Genomic DNA, 14,949 nt, shown 5'->3' with positions numbered 1-14,949 from the left:
TAATTACGCCTGAGCCATTTTGCTAGTGCTGCAGCTGGAGAGAATGGTTTAATTTAAATTATTAAACAGATTGAGCATTTTAACTTTATCATGTTAGTTGATCAAACTTCATTTTACATAAAGTAAAATATTAATTTATGTCCAACACAAAAGGTTTCACTGTTTTCTTTATTTATGGCAGGGGTGGGGAACCTTTTTTGTGTCAGGGGCCACTGACCCACAGAAAAATCAGTTGGAGACCACACAAGTGAAAAGCAAAAAAACTCCTCCCAAAGCCCCCAACCCTCATCGATGTGGCCCCCAACTGAGACACCTCACTCCTCTGCGCTTCAGCCCCCATGGGGTGAAGAGACGGGACAGGGAGGACTGTCCACGAGGAGTAACAGTTAATTCGAACTAAGGACTTAGTTCGAATTAACGTTTCACTGCAGCGTGTAGCTGCGCGGCAGTGAGTTCGGGCTAGTGAAATTTCAAAATGGCGACCGGACGGGAACATGCAAATAAAGCCCGGGATATTTAAATCCCAGGCTTCATTTGCAACTCTGGTTGCCTCATTTGCCTACCTAGCTCAAATTAACGAGCTAGTGAAGACAGACCCAGGGGTGGGAACAAAAATATGGGGTTCAATGTGTGTGACAGGGCTGCCAGCGAGTGGGATAGGGATGCAGGATCTGGGCAGGAAGTGAGATGCAGGAGGGGGTGAGGAGAGCAGGGTCTGGAAGGGAGTTTGGCGGCAGGAGAGGGTGTGGGGTGGGGGTACGAGGAGGAGCTTGAGGGCGGGAGGGGGTTGGGAGGAGTAACGCAGAAAAGGTGAGAGGACGAGAAAGCAGCCAAATAGCTAGTTGGGGAGGGAGGCAAAGAAGTGGGGAGTCAAGGAAAGTGCAGCTTCTGCAAAGTAAAATTTTATCCCCCGCCCTCACGTCTTCCCTCTGCTCCAGCCTCACTCTCCTCACCCCCAGGATTCCTCCTCCCCCACAGCATGATCCCCTGTATCTCCCTATCCCGCTCAGTGCAATCCCTGCCCCCAAATCCTCCTTCACCCCCCTCCTGCCCCCACATCCCTGTGCCCCCAGTGCACTCACCAGCAGGACAGCAGCGTGGGGACTCACAGCCTCCTGGGAGCAGCGCTGGGGTGAGGAGAGGCAGGGGGTGGGCAGAGTCTCTTCCCTGCCTGTCCCAGCTCTTTGCCAGCTCTGGGGCTGGGGCTGGGGCTGGGGCAGGCAGATCCCAGGGCTGCCCAGGGCTGGCTTATGCCCAGACAGGCACAGTGGGGCACTGGGGAAGGGGCTCCCCAACCCTGCACACAGCCCGTGGGGAACAGCGTGGCGTAGCCTGGGTCCTGGTGTGCCATGTGTGCCGGCCACCCAGCTCCTGTCCTGCACAGTATGCCCAGCCCTGCCCCCTACTGGAGCAGGAGGCAAGAGCTGGGGGTGCATGCATGCCTCCCCCCACCCCCTCGCCAGCAAGTTAACAAAGAGGGGCAGCCGCCTGGCCAGCTAGCTGGGCGGCTGCTCCTCTTTGCTCCAGCCCAGGTGGCCACAGCGTTCAGCCTGCCAAGGCTGCACCGAGCTCCAGCTGGGCTGGATCAAAGAGGGGTAGTTGCCAGCCAGTTGGCTGCAGCGATCAACTCTTAGGGGTGCCACGATCGACCTGTCGATCGCAATCGACAGGTTGGTGACCACTGCTTTAGACTGTAGGCTGTTTCAAGTCAGGATTCTGGTATGGGGCACAAGTGAGAGGTTGCACAGCCCCTTGTACGCATATCCATAAGAATCAGTCATTATTATTTTCTCATCCCTTACTATTGTCTTGAGGATTTGTGTCTTGCATGTTTTGCAATGGCTCCTAAGGGAAAGGGATTTCAGGCTTGATCCTCAGTTGCTTTGGGGTTTTGCACATAACGCGGGACTGTAAAACTGCCTGACATATGGAGAAGACTTTTAAGTATTTGAAGAACATTTTCCCCCTTTTAATATCTGGCCATTAAAATGTTTTTAAATAGTCTAGTTTTTCTTGTAGAATATCTTGATCCAACCGGGGCTCTTTTCCTCCTTAGATATGAAACTAGTGATTGGATGAACACTAGCCAAAATTTGCAGGAGAGGTGACTCTTTGGGGCCCCTTCTGCCCCACTAAACAGACACATTAAAATCTTTGCCTCTGGAGATTGATCACCTCAAGGTATGTCTACAATAAAGGGCTACATCTACACTGGCACCCTTTTCTGGAAATGCTTAAAACGGAACAGTTTTCCGTTATAAGTATTTCCGGAAAAAGTGCGCCTACATTGGCAGGATGCTTGTCTGCAAAAGCACTTTTTCCGGAAAAGCGTCCGTGCCAATGTAGACGTGCTAATGTAGCGTCCGTGCCAATGTAGATCGTCATTTTTGCGATTGGGGCTTTTTTGCGGAAGACACTACTGTGCTGTCTACCACTGGCCCTTTTCCGGAACAGTTTTCTGGAAAAAGGACTTTTGCCCGAATGGGAGCAGCATAGTATTTCCGGAAAAGTGGCTGATTTCTTACAGTAGATCGTCAGTACTTTTCTGGAAATTCAAGGGGCCAGTGTAGACAGCTGGCAAGTTTTTCCGAAAAAGCGGCTGATTTTCCGGAATAAGTGGCCAGTGTAGACACAGCCCAGAGTTTTTTTTTTTTTAAAACAGCCATTTTTCTGAAAAAAACTCCAATTACATCCATGCTGCAATCACATTCTTCAGAAAGAAAATCAAAAGAACAGAGGGAGTTTTCTGGCATTGGCAATGCTCCTTCTACAAGGAAGAAGCCTTTTTCCGAAAGAGCTCTTTTGGGAAAAGGAGTGTGTGGACGGGGAAGAGGGAGTTCTTTCGGAAGAAGAGGAAAAAGCACAGATGCCCTGGTGGCCACTCTGTCCATAGTAAACACAGTTTAAAGGCGAGATGGCATCCATTCAGTGTGGACGCTATCTTTTGAAAAAGCAGATGACTCTTTCGATGCGCTTTGGCAGTGCGGACGCACTCTTTCGGAAGAAGTTTTTTCGGAAGATCTCTTCTGGAAAAGCTTCTTCCAGAAGAAGCCTGCACTCTAGATGCAGCCTCAGTCAGGGCAGCAGGGTCTGTCCCTTATTCTAGACGGCTCCTGAAGCAAATCGGGGACAAAATTATAGCAGACTTAATCAGAGAGTGATCCAGTAGCAAGCACTATACAAGTAGTAAAGTGCATTAAAATAATTGATCATAGAATCATAGAATCTTAGGTCTGGAAGAGACCTCAGGAGTCATCGACTCCAACCCCCTGCCCAAAGCAGGACCAACCCCAACTAAATCATCCCAGCCAGGGCTTTGCCAAGTCGGGACTTAAAAACCTCTAGGGATGGAGATTCCACCACTTCCCTAGGGAACCCAGCCCAGTGCTTCACTGCCCTCCTAGTAAAATAGTTTTTCCTAATGTCCAACTTAGACTTCTCCCACTGTAACTTGAGCCCATTGCTCCTTGTTCTGCCATCCGTCAGTACTGTGAACAGCCTCTCTCCATCCTCTTTGGAACCCCCCTTCAGGGAGTTGAAGGCTGCTGTCAAATCCCCCCCTCACTCTTCTCTTCTGCAGACTAAATAAGCTCAAATCCCTCAGCCTCTCCTCATAGGTCATGTACTCCAGACCCCTAATCATTTTGGTTGCTCTCCTCTGGACCCTCTCCTGTGCATCCACATCCTTTCTATAGTGGGGGGCCCAAAACTGGATGCAATACTCCAGATGTGGCCTCACCAGTGCCGAATAAAGGGGTTAATAACTTCTGTAGATCTGCTGGAAATGTTCTTCCTAATGCACCCTAATATGCCGTTGGCACACTGTTGACTCATATTTGTATTATTCCGTGTGGTAGGATCTGAGCTGATTATTAATAACTAGCAGGTGAGGCCTGTCGTTGATGGAGCAAAGTCCGATGAAAAACAAGAATAATTGTTTAAACCAAACAGCGAACCACAGCCAATGGGCGCCACGAGGCTCCGTTGCTGCAGAGCCGGTAAGTAAACAAATCGGAGCGGCCAGTTAGCAGCTTTCTCACAGTGGGTCTGTGGATCACTTTGAGAAAGACTGATTTACACCTTTCACCCAGGATATTTGGGTGTAAAAAGCAGTGAATTCATTTACTCGAAGTAGCAGGATTGTTTAGACCCTCTGCGTATGTCTACACTACCACCCTTGTTCGAACTGGGGGGTAATGTAGGCAACCAGAGTTGCAAATGAAGCCCGGGATTTGAATTTCCCGGGCTTCATTTGCATAAAGCCGGGCGCCGCCATTTTTAAATGTCCACTAGTGCGGACTCCGTGCCGCGCGGCTACACGCGGCACGGACTAGGTAGTTCGGACTAGGCTTCCTCGGGAGTAACGGTAGTTCGGACAGGGGCCAGAAATAACGGACCTTCTGGGCAAAAACCGGACACTTGGCAGCTCTAGTGGCATCGTGCTGCAGGCCTGGTTGGGCGGGAGTGCCCCCAGCCCTCAGCACAGTGGGACAAGCCACCCCCCCCCCCCCCGGCTGGGCTGCCTGTTAACTGGTTAATCCAGGGGTGGGGGATCTTTTCCATCAAGCACCGCTGACCCACAGAAAAATCAGTCAGGGGCCGCACACAAGTGAGAAACAAACAAACAAAAAAAACCCAACCAAACCCCAAACCCCAAACCCTTCACTGAGGTGGCCCCTGTCTGAGAAGGAGAAAGAAACTCCCCACATTCCCTTCACAGCAGAGCCTTGGGGGGCCCAGGCTAGTAGATTCTGTGTGCTCCAGCCCCACGGAGGTATAGTGGGGGAGCCCCAAGCCTTTGGGGCCAGATCCAAGCAAGCTGGGGGCCACATCCGGCCCCCAGGCCTTAGGTTCCCCACCCCTGGATTAACCAGTTATATCCCTAATAGGGTCCTTTAGGAGGCATCTAACGACTGTTAAGATCAGGTCTTCACTGTGACCCTTGGGTTCCCAGCAAACAAAGCCCTCTTTTAGACAAAGATCAAATACCCTTGCTGCTATAGCTCTCTTTGAAATGCACAGGCTCAAACCATGTTTTCTCCCAACTCTGACAATGTTATTTACTATAAGAAATTCTCCTTCAAATCCTCTTCCTCTGGTATAGCAGATAACCTCCAGGATTGCCTTTTTGAATTCCTGCTGTCTTTGCCTAATGGCATCACTCAATGTGGGCTTTAAATAGCTTTGCTACGGAGACAAGCCCAAGATGAATTGCTTTGTTGACAATAGTCTGAAATAGTTTCCCCCTACCCCCTTTTCCCGCACTTGGAGATGTTTAATTGAGATGCAGTAGTGGAGACGCTCCAGTCAATTGATTCATAATGTCCTAAAAATGAAGTTATTGATTGCTGGTATTCCGTCCCCTCCGAGCCGTGCTCTTCCTTTTGTTTAGCACAGAGTGTGCAGAGGTTTGTAAATCACTAGCCCCACACACTGGGGAGTCAATAGCATTCTGTTTTATATTCTGTTCAGAAGCCGGACAAAGCACATTCTCTTCTTCAGCTGCTCCTGGCCTGTGCACAGGGCATGGGCTTTTTAACCAGGCGCTTCTCTGCAGAGCCCTCCTTTCATCCTTTCTTACAGTTATTGCTCTAATCACCTCCTGGTTTCTCCTTCCAACCTAATCGGGACCTTAGTATCAATGCTAGGTGAAAATACGGCTTCTTGGGCCCTCGGCTGACCAAAGGAACAAGGAGCCATCCCATGACATCTTAGGGTATGTCTAAACTACATGGCTCCGTCGACGGAGCCATGTAGATTTGTTTGTTCGGCAAAGGGAAATGAAGCCGCGATTTAAATAATCGTGGCTTCATTTAAATTTAAATGGCTGCCGCGCTGAGCCGACAAACAGCTGATCAGCTGTTTGTCGGCTCAGCGTGCTAGTCTGGACGCTCCCCTGCCGACATGAAAGCCCTTTATCGACCTCCCTGGTAAACCTCATCCTACGAGGCATAATGGGGAGGTCGATAAAGGGCTTTCAGGTCGGCGCGGGAGCTAGCCCTTACTTCCAGGCTGCCGCTGGCCGCGGTGCTGCCTTCAGAGCTGGGCAGCTGGAGGTTGGCGGCTGCTGGCTGGGAGCCCAGCTCTGAAAGCAAAGCCAGCAGCAGCAGCGCAGAAGTAAGGAGGGCATGCAATGGTATTGCCACCTTTACATCTGCGCTGCTTCCTGCAGAGCTGACCCTCAATGAGCAGCCACCATTCTCTGGCTGCCCAGCTCTGAAGGCACCAGCTTCCCCAGGGCTAAAGATGGGATCAGCTGAAGCTAGGGACTGGGATGGGTCATAGTGGCTTAATGGCTAAGGCCTCAGCCTCTGGACCCATGCCCCCCACACCCTGGAGCAGACGAGCAGCCAGTACAGGTTGGACCTCCCTGATCCGGCATTGTTGGGACGTGATAAGTCCTGAAAGAGAGAATTTGCCGGACCAGGGGAGGTCTCAAGACCATCACCCGCTGCTGGCACGTTGCCCCAGCAGGCAACCCAGCCTCACCTTCCCCACCAACCTGGCTGGGCTGCTTGCCCCGCTACTGCTGGCTCCCTGGGCAGCCCAGGCTCCAGCTCCTGCCACGGGGCTCTGGTCCCAGGCAGCTGTGGGAAGCTGCGGGGCTCAGGCTATGGCTCTGAGCTTCTGGAGGTTGCTGTGGGGACTCTGATCCCACCCTCCTATGGGGCTCCAGCCTCAGTCCTGAACTCATGGAGGCTGCTGACCCTGTTGCCCAGCCCAGCTGGCCCTCCTGCCTTTCGGCTCTGGGTTCTCTGGTCCAGGAGCATCCGTGGTCCTGCCAGACCAGAGTGCGCCAGATTTTGGAGGTACAACCGGTATAACCCTGCAACTCCCTTTTTAGTCAGGACCTCCAATTTGTGTAGCACTGGTCTGCCCATGAAATCTTCATAGCACAGGCTAAAAGCACACAAACGACTGGATTTCACCAGAAGGAGGTACCAGATTTCATGGTCCACGATGGATTGTTCATGGCCAGGGCCCTATCAACAACGTTCTTTGTTTCTATAAGCATCTTGGCACTGCAGATTATGATGTTTTGCACTCAGTGATGAAATACAACGGGAGAAGAGCGAGCGACAATGTTCACACAACAGCAAGACGGTTCTAGTAACAGCAGCAGAAAACCTCTGGGCTTCAACCCTCGGCTGCGTGACCTGGATTTAATCTGTGATCTTGGCAGTTTATAACCAGGCAGGCGGCATATTTATTTACACAGAGACGTGACTCTCTTTTATATTTAAAATCCACATAATTGAAGCCAGAGCGCTAACTTCATTTAATCTATTGTTTTCTACAATGACCCTTGACATTTATATGCAACCCCCGTACAATTTAGCAGTTGATGAAACATGACACTTCTAATTAATGAGCCCCTTCACATTTTTCTTGAACGGTAGATGCTTGCTGCAGATAATCTGAAATGCTTTCTGTGTAGCAGCTTGGAAGGGCGGGGGAAGAAGGGGGAAAAGCTGGGTGGTTAAGGGAATTGTTGGGAACAGGAGTCAGACTTTCAGGAGAGGTTTAGGGGAGGGCGGCAGGGTGAAAGGAACCTGGAATCTCTGGAGCTTAGTGCACGAGCCTCTACAGCAGGGATTTTTCAACTTTTTGGCCCCCGGCCCATGTCGCTCAATGCAAACGTTTCTGCAGACCACCGGCCAACCACCCATGGTGACAAAACACAGCCGCTTATCTCTACATAGCTGAGATATGAAATGATTCATATTAGGCTGCTGGAGCATAAAAATGTACATATGCAGCCACAACATAAGGGGGTGTATATAACTGGTAAGAAAGGAAATGGTATTAATTAAAATCATTAAACAGGTTTAAACGCTTAACTTTCTCATGTTAGTTTACCAAACTTTGTTTTAAACAAAGTAAAATATTAACTGATGTCCAAAACAAAAGGTTTCAAGGTTGTCTTTAATGATTTCGGGGATGGGGAATGTTTTTTGGGTCAGGCTCACTGACCCACAGAAAAATCAGTCAGGGGCTGCACACAAGCAAGAAGCAAAAAACTCAACAACATCAACAACAAAACCCCACCCAACCCTCACTGACGTGGCCTCTAACTGAGACACCTCACTCCCCTTGCCTTCCAGCCCCAGGGTGGGGGAGAGGGAAGGGAAGAAATGGAGGACAGAGATTCAGAGTTTCCCACAGGCCGGATTCATTCTTCAGGGTCTCAGGGCTAGTAGATTTTGTGTCCCTCCCCAGGCTGCTGGGGAATGGGTCTGGGAGGGAGGGCGCAGGGACAGACTGGGGGCAAGGGAATCTGGGTGGGAGGGAGAGTGCAGGAGTGGGGTGGGGGCAGGGGCGGCCCATCCATAGAGGCGAACGCGGCGGTCGCCTAGGGCGCCAAGCTAATTGGGGTGCCAAATGGTGGCGCAATATCATTGAGGGGTTTGGAGGTGGGGGCGCTGATTGCCTAGGGTGCCAGTTGCTGCCAGCTAGTCTAGGGCCGCCCCTGAGTGGGGGTGCAGAGTCTGCGCAGGAGAGGGATAGAGATGGGGGGGTCTGGGTGGAGGTCTGATCGGGAAGTTGAGTGCAGCAGGGGGCTGGAAGTGGAGTGGCTGGGCGGGAGGGAGGGTGAAGGAGTGGGTGGGGGTGTGAGAGGGAGGGAGGGTGCAGGAGCAGGCTGAGGGTGAGGAGGATCTGGGAGGGAGGGGTTGTGCATGAGGGTGATGGGGCTGTGGGGGCTGGGCACGAGGGCATTGGGGGGCACTTACCTGGCTCTGCTCACTGTGCCATTCCCAGGCACTGCCCCCATTGGCAAGATTCCGGCCAATGGGAGCAACGGGGAAAGCCTCCAGGTGAGCAATTTCCTACACTGCTGTTCCCCCAGCCGGGGGGAGGGGAGCAGAGGTGTGTGGAGCCGCTTCCTCCCGCTGTGAGCCAGATCCAACCTGTGAGGACTGAGGCTCCCCCAGATCCCCACTACGTGGGGGGAGTGGGCACAGGCTTGGAGCACCAGCCTGGGCTCCCCACTGCAGGGAAGAAAAGGGACCGAGCTCCAGGCTTGTGGCCCACCTGCAAGATAGTGGTCCACAGACCACTGCTGTAGAAGAGAGTCCCTGTCTCTCTGTCAGTGGTCCATGGGCCAGTGCACCACGCCCAGAAGGTGTGTGGGTTACATCTGCTCCCATTATGATGCCAGGTTGGGAACGCGCAGGGCTTTCTCCTCAATGTTAGGATTTTGCTGCTGCTCCAAGTAGGGTGGCCTGATGGTTGGAACAAAAATACCGAACATCCCCCCCTCCCCCCGACCAAAAAAAACCACCGGGAAAAAATTCTGTTGAAGGGGGAAAAACAAGTGGGGGGGGGGGGGGGGAGGGGAAGACCAAAGTTGTTGAGCATTGTTTCCCCTAGGTCTTTTGGCCAGCAGCCATTTTGTGCCGGCAGCCTTGCGAACAAGGTAAGTATGGGGGCTGGGGTCGGAGGACTGGGGGTGTTGGGGCCAGAGGAGGGTTCAGGGGGTGGGGAGGCCAGGCGCTGAGTGTTTGTAGGGTTGCCAGGCACCTGGCATTTTCGCCTCCTGGCTGGGGAAAAATTCAGAAAATACCAGACATTTTAGGTGTCTGGTATTCTCTGAATTGTTTTAACAAACAGGAGCCGAAAATACCAGACTGTCCAGGTGAATACTGGACACCTGGCAACCCTAGCTCCAAGGTGATTTCGCTCTGGTTTCCAGCTCAGATCCAGTCAGGTCTATTACACGTCAATCTAAAGGGTTCCCCTATAATTGCAGATAGCACGCAGACTCCTCAGCTCCTTCAAAAGGCCTCATGCTGAAAGGATTATACCGCATCTGCCAGGCCTACGCAGGTCCCTATCTGGTTACTGTGAAGAGACTAGAGGAGAAACATGCAAAGACCCCAATGTCCCCTGAATTTAGGGTCACTGGAACTAGCCCTGGCTGTCTCCACTACAGCTCTTTTCCTGAGTGTAACTCAGAGGCACTGGGAAAGGGAGTGCCTTACGTGGTAGAAGCTTAGAGTGTTAGCATAAGAGTCCCAGGGTATGCCAGTTTTGCATGAATTTGGAGCCATTCCAACTAATAGATGTAAAGTCTAAAAGGAGACAAAGGTTACGTCTACACTGCACGCTTATTTCAGAATAAGCTGTTCCAGAATAGTTATTTCGAAATAGCATGTCTACACTGCAAGGAAGCCTCAAAATGAGTCCGAGGCAGGCTTCCCTAATGCGGACGTGCTATCTCGATTTAGAGCCCCAGGAGGCACCGGGGAGGAATAACTTAGAATGGCCCTGGTGATGGGCTATTTCGAAATAGCAGCGGAGTGTCTACACACACCTTATTTCGAAAGAGCTATTTTGGAAGAGGCGCTATTCCTCGTAGAATGAGGTTTACGCATTTTGGAATAAGCCGTCCGTTATTTCAAAATTATTTCAAAATAACGGAATGGCTGTGTAGATGTTCGCCTTGTTATCGTGAAATAACAGTGCAGTGTAGACACACCCAAAGCAGGGGAGAGAAAGCCATGTATGGGACCAACTTCGGTTGATGGAAAGGACGAGCTTTTGAGCTTCCACGAACAGAAGTTGGTCCAACAAAAGAGATTACCTCACCCACCTTGTTTCTCTCAGAGCCTATGACTCACAGGGCTGCAACAAACACTGCAAATCTTGAAAGGGTGGGAAAGCACGTTATCATTGCTTAGTCTGACCCCCTGCAGATCTCTGCCCATCTCACCGCTGTGATCATCACAAGAACATTGCCACTTCACAATCCCACATACCACCAATGGCCATATGTACTGCTCGCCAGCTGTCACCATTACACTCTCCTGGCAGCAGTATGGGACGACCATTCATTGGTTTAACTCAGTGGTCCCCAACGTTTTGGGGCTGCCGGGCGCCTGGGGGCGGGGCTGCTCACAGGCCACGTGACTGGGGGCGGGACCAAGCATGCGCCACACACCCGGGGCCAGCACCAGTATGTGCGGCACACTAGGGGCCAGAGCTGGCACCGTCACGCGCCGCGACCCCGGGGCACGGGCCGCCCATGTGCCCGGGGCTGGTACCTGCCGCATGCCCGGGGGCGGGCCAGCCCAGATTGCTCTGCGGGCACACATAAATGGCCTGGCGGGTGCCATGGCGCCCGCGGGCACCACATTGGGGACCACTGGTTTAACTTCTCTAACTGGCTTCCAGGGAAGGGAAGGTGATGTAAAGTATCCGTTTCACCGGCCTGCTCTAAAATACATAGCTATGGAAATCCCCTTTTCAGGCTTTCTGAGGTTTGGATTTTTCCAGTGTGAAAGAGCTAATATTCATGTTATATCGTCGTTGTTAGTCCTCAGCAGGCGGGGTGGCTGAATTGCTGGGCCCCATAGCAGGTGGAGGGGGGCCTGGCTCCGCACTCCCAGAAGGGGTGGGGCACTCCCAGAAGAGGCGGGGCCAGACTATTCCACGCCCCCATCAGCCAGCCCAGGCTTAGCACAACCCAGAGTGCACTGTTCGGGGTTCCAGTGTTGATGTAAAGGGTCCAGGGCTCCGGCCGCCCGCTCATGCCACAGTAGCAGAACTGGTGGCTGGGAGCCTTGGGCCCTTCTGAATCGCTGGTCCCAGGGGCAGTCGCCCCCTTGTCCCCCTTTCCTGCTCCCCATTGGCAGGCCTGGTCCTGAGATTTAAACAGGGATCAGATGGGGGCAATTCAGGCCTGTAAGAACCATTGTTTCAGGCTGTTTGTGGACTCAGTGGAGCAGCGCTGCCAATAATAAATGTCAGCACTGTCTGGGCGCTGGGCCAGCAGCTTTTTGGCCTCTGGCTTTCTAAAAACCAAACCAAACCATGTGTCTCAAACACAAACCCAACAGCGCGTCTCACAGTCACATGCCTCTCGTTCCAATCTGGGAAGGCGTTGGTACGTGTTTACAGCCACCAAGGCGACCCAGGCTGGCTGGCGGAAGCAATCAGACACCACCATTCAGTTCCTCTACCTGATCTATGTACTTGCCCTTTTACTCTTTGCACATGAGAGCTATTGCAAAAACACCCTCCCCCCGCTGCTTGTGTCCCTGGGACCCGTCTGGCCAAAGTGCACTCCTGCCTCGTCCCAAGCCCATTGAAAGCAACAGAAAGATTCCCACTGCCTTCACTGCCCTCTGGATCAAGAGCTTGGGGCTAAATGCTGCACCAGTGCAGTCAACGGGAGAAGCGACCTGGGGGACTCATCTTGACATGACACAAATCTGATGTGCTATCAAGGGTGAGGCCTGATCCTCCTCCAGTAAAGGTTAGAGGGCAGGGCTCCTCCAAACCACGTTCCTGCACACGGCTCGGATCTGAGCTGCGGTAACATGATAGCCCACCGAGACCGGGTGTTAGACAGGAGAGACGGCTAAGGAGGGAGAGGCCTGTACTCACTCTTTCATTCCCAATGCATAGCACGTAATTACAAGGTGCAAAAACAAGTGGGTTTGATCCTGACCCCACTCATGCGGGTGCAAAGCCAGTCTAACTCCATCAGCACACATGGAGTTGCTCCTGATTTACACCGGTATAAGGGAGACCAGAATCAGGCCCGCTATCCGATCTCCAAATATATTACATCTGTTGCAAAGACAATGGGTCCCTCGACAGCCACACCGGGCCCCTTGGCAAGGTTGGGGGGGAGGCAGTGCCATGCTGCCAGAAGGGGCGGGGCCAAGGGCAGCCAGCCCTCAACGCTGCCCACCCCCGCAGCCCTTAGAGTTGCCCAGAGCATGCCACATGGTACTCCAATGGTGATTTAAAGGGCCCAGGGCTCCAGGCACAATTACTGCCAGAGTATCAGCGGCGGCAGCTGGGAACCCTGGGCCTTTCAGAGTCACTGGGCCCCGGGACAGTCATCTCCCCTGCCCCCCGGTCAGCAGGTCGGATGGGTCCAACATTTTTCTCACTTATACAGGTGCAAATCAGGAGTAATTCCATCAAAGGCCACGGCGTTCTAACTGGTGTGTGAGGCCAATCGGGCGCGATGGCTCCAATTCTGCTCACAGTTACACCCGCGTCCATCCACACTAACTCCAGTGAAGCCAGACACTTACTCTGACTCATCCCCCTGTGGTAGTAGAGCGTAATTTAGCCCAGTCTTCATTTGAACGAACTTATTTGCATATCTAGCTGTACAGGCTGATTTCCTTTTTTGGGGCCCAGCAATTTTGGCATCATGTCCGAGGACAGACACAGTTAATTTGATAGGGAGAATGCTTGTGGCATTGACAATTTAATGGGGCTGCTCCAATAAAGCAAAGGCATCCCTGGCACACACAGTGCACCACTTTAAGGCAGTTTCACTGCCGTTCTCCACATCCTCTCGCTCCCCATCTGGCAGCCCTGTGGTTCCAGAAACAATGGACCCAATTCTCTGTGGGTGTAAAACCTGGGGCAACCACACAGAATCCGGCCCATCACGTTTTCGGATTAATCCATCTGTGAGTCACCTGCAGCCAGTGGATTAGTTCTCATTTTGCACTCAGTGACCAAGCTTGATGCACGCTGAACCTAAGTAGCCCATCGATGCACTGCTGAGAGTCTAGGCAGCCCGGGTCAGTAGGCACCATGGCATGTGCGGCAGGCTGCCTGTTCACGGGCAGTCCCTTTCGTCGGCAGGCAGAGTTTCACCAGTCCCACGATGCACGCTGCATTTTTGCATCTGGGGTACAAGATCCAGAATGAAAAGTGAATGCCCCATCTGCTCTATGCATGCTCCATCAATAAGCCTTGTATTGTCTAAAGGCAGCCTGCCATGGGGCCTGCAAGGCTAAGGTATAAAGCCTCAACTCAGGACCTCAAACATGCTCTCAACATTCTGGAATGCCCGGAGGTTGTTGGTTTTTTTCTTTTTAATGGACATTTTTACCTGCTGAGTCTAATACACAATCCATCAATCCATCAAATCCTGCTGGGGGGGAACGGAAAATCTCCCGAGCAGAATGACCCCGAGAGTCTGTAGCAATCATTCCCGATGGCACATAAGAAGACTGCATCCCAAGGAGCGTGAGGGCGGCTGTGCCAAAGCTCCGACATGGCTCTGTGTACCTTAGAGTTGATCTGTGAAACAGATGTTCCTGCAGGCGCGTGTTTTGCCAAGCTGTGCAGCCCAGCGCTCGTGGGGGTAAATTTTCCACAAGCAGCATGTGGGTGTTGCGCACACAGAGGTCTCATTAACAAAGGATGGGATCTGTGCCCAGGCCTTCCCAGCATTACGCTGAATCGTTAACCCTTCCGACTTTTAAGACTCCCTCCGTTGCTAATTCTTCCTGCCCTTATTCACAACCATTTTAACTCTGTTTATTTTGGCTCAGGACAGTACGTTTTAAGAATGAATGACCTGAACCTTAATTAGCAAGGGTGTGAGCAGAGAAGGCAGGATGGTTAACCAATGAGCTGCCTATTTATATTAGGCATTTAAGGCCCACCAAGGCCCTGATCCAGCACAGCCATAGGCTCTAGATCTGGGAAGACCTGAGAACTTTAACCCTACGGTCATGAGTGAAAGGTCAGGGGTTATGTGAGAAGAAGGACAGTGAATGAAGCAGCCACTAAGCGCAAGAAGCCGTAAATGGCTGCCGTTTATCGGGTCCTTGGGTTGGAACCCAGGCTTGGGTTGCTTCACTGGTCACTGGCCGAGTGGCGTAAGCAACAAGAAGTTGACAGGGCTGGTTTAGACACCCGAGCAAAGGCTGGATTTAAAGGCTCCAGAGAAAGGCTGAGAAAGCTTGGTGAGGACAGATTGTTTGTTGGACTTTCCCGGTCCCGGAAGGGATTAGTCCCTTTCCGACTTGGCCAGCGTGCTAAGCCACTGGAGCCCGGCCAGGCAATGTCAACCACGTACAGGGGCAGGAAGAGTCCTTCAGGAACAGAAGCAAAGGAAGTGGACTCAAGAGGCGAGCGTCCCCCGTTATAGGCACTACCAGCCTTTGGTTTGACCAAACTACTGAT

The 14,949-nt window shown here is 52.2% G+C and overlaps 1 long non-coding RNA gene across 1 annotated transcript in view; it reads right to left on the bottom strand.

Moving 5' to 3' along the window:
* Positions 1-7,206: 7,206 nt before the first annotated feature.
* Positions 7,207-14,949, bottom strand: part of LOC142819245 (uncharacterized) — an 84,390-nt gene continuing 76,647 nt past the window's right edge. The window contains exon 5 of the long non-coding RNA XR_012897048.1: positions 7,207-13,660. This is a non-coding gene — a long non-coding RNA (uncharacterized LOC142819245). The remainder of the gene's footprint in view (positions 13,661-14,949) is intronic.

The sequence above is a fragment of the Pelodiscus sinensis genome, chromosome 21, assembly GCF_049634645.1.
Source record: "Pelodiscus sinensis isolate JC-2024 chromosome 21, ASM4963464v1, whole genome shotgun sequence".
Taxonomy (NCBI): Eukaryota; Metazoa; Chordata; order Testudines; family Trionychidae; genus Pelodiscus; species Pelodiscus sinensis.
The sequence above is the reverse complement of the archived record's forward strand: the minus strand, read 5'-3'. Positions and strand labels throughout refer to the sequence as shown.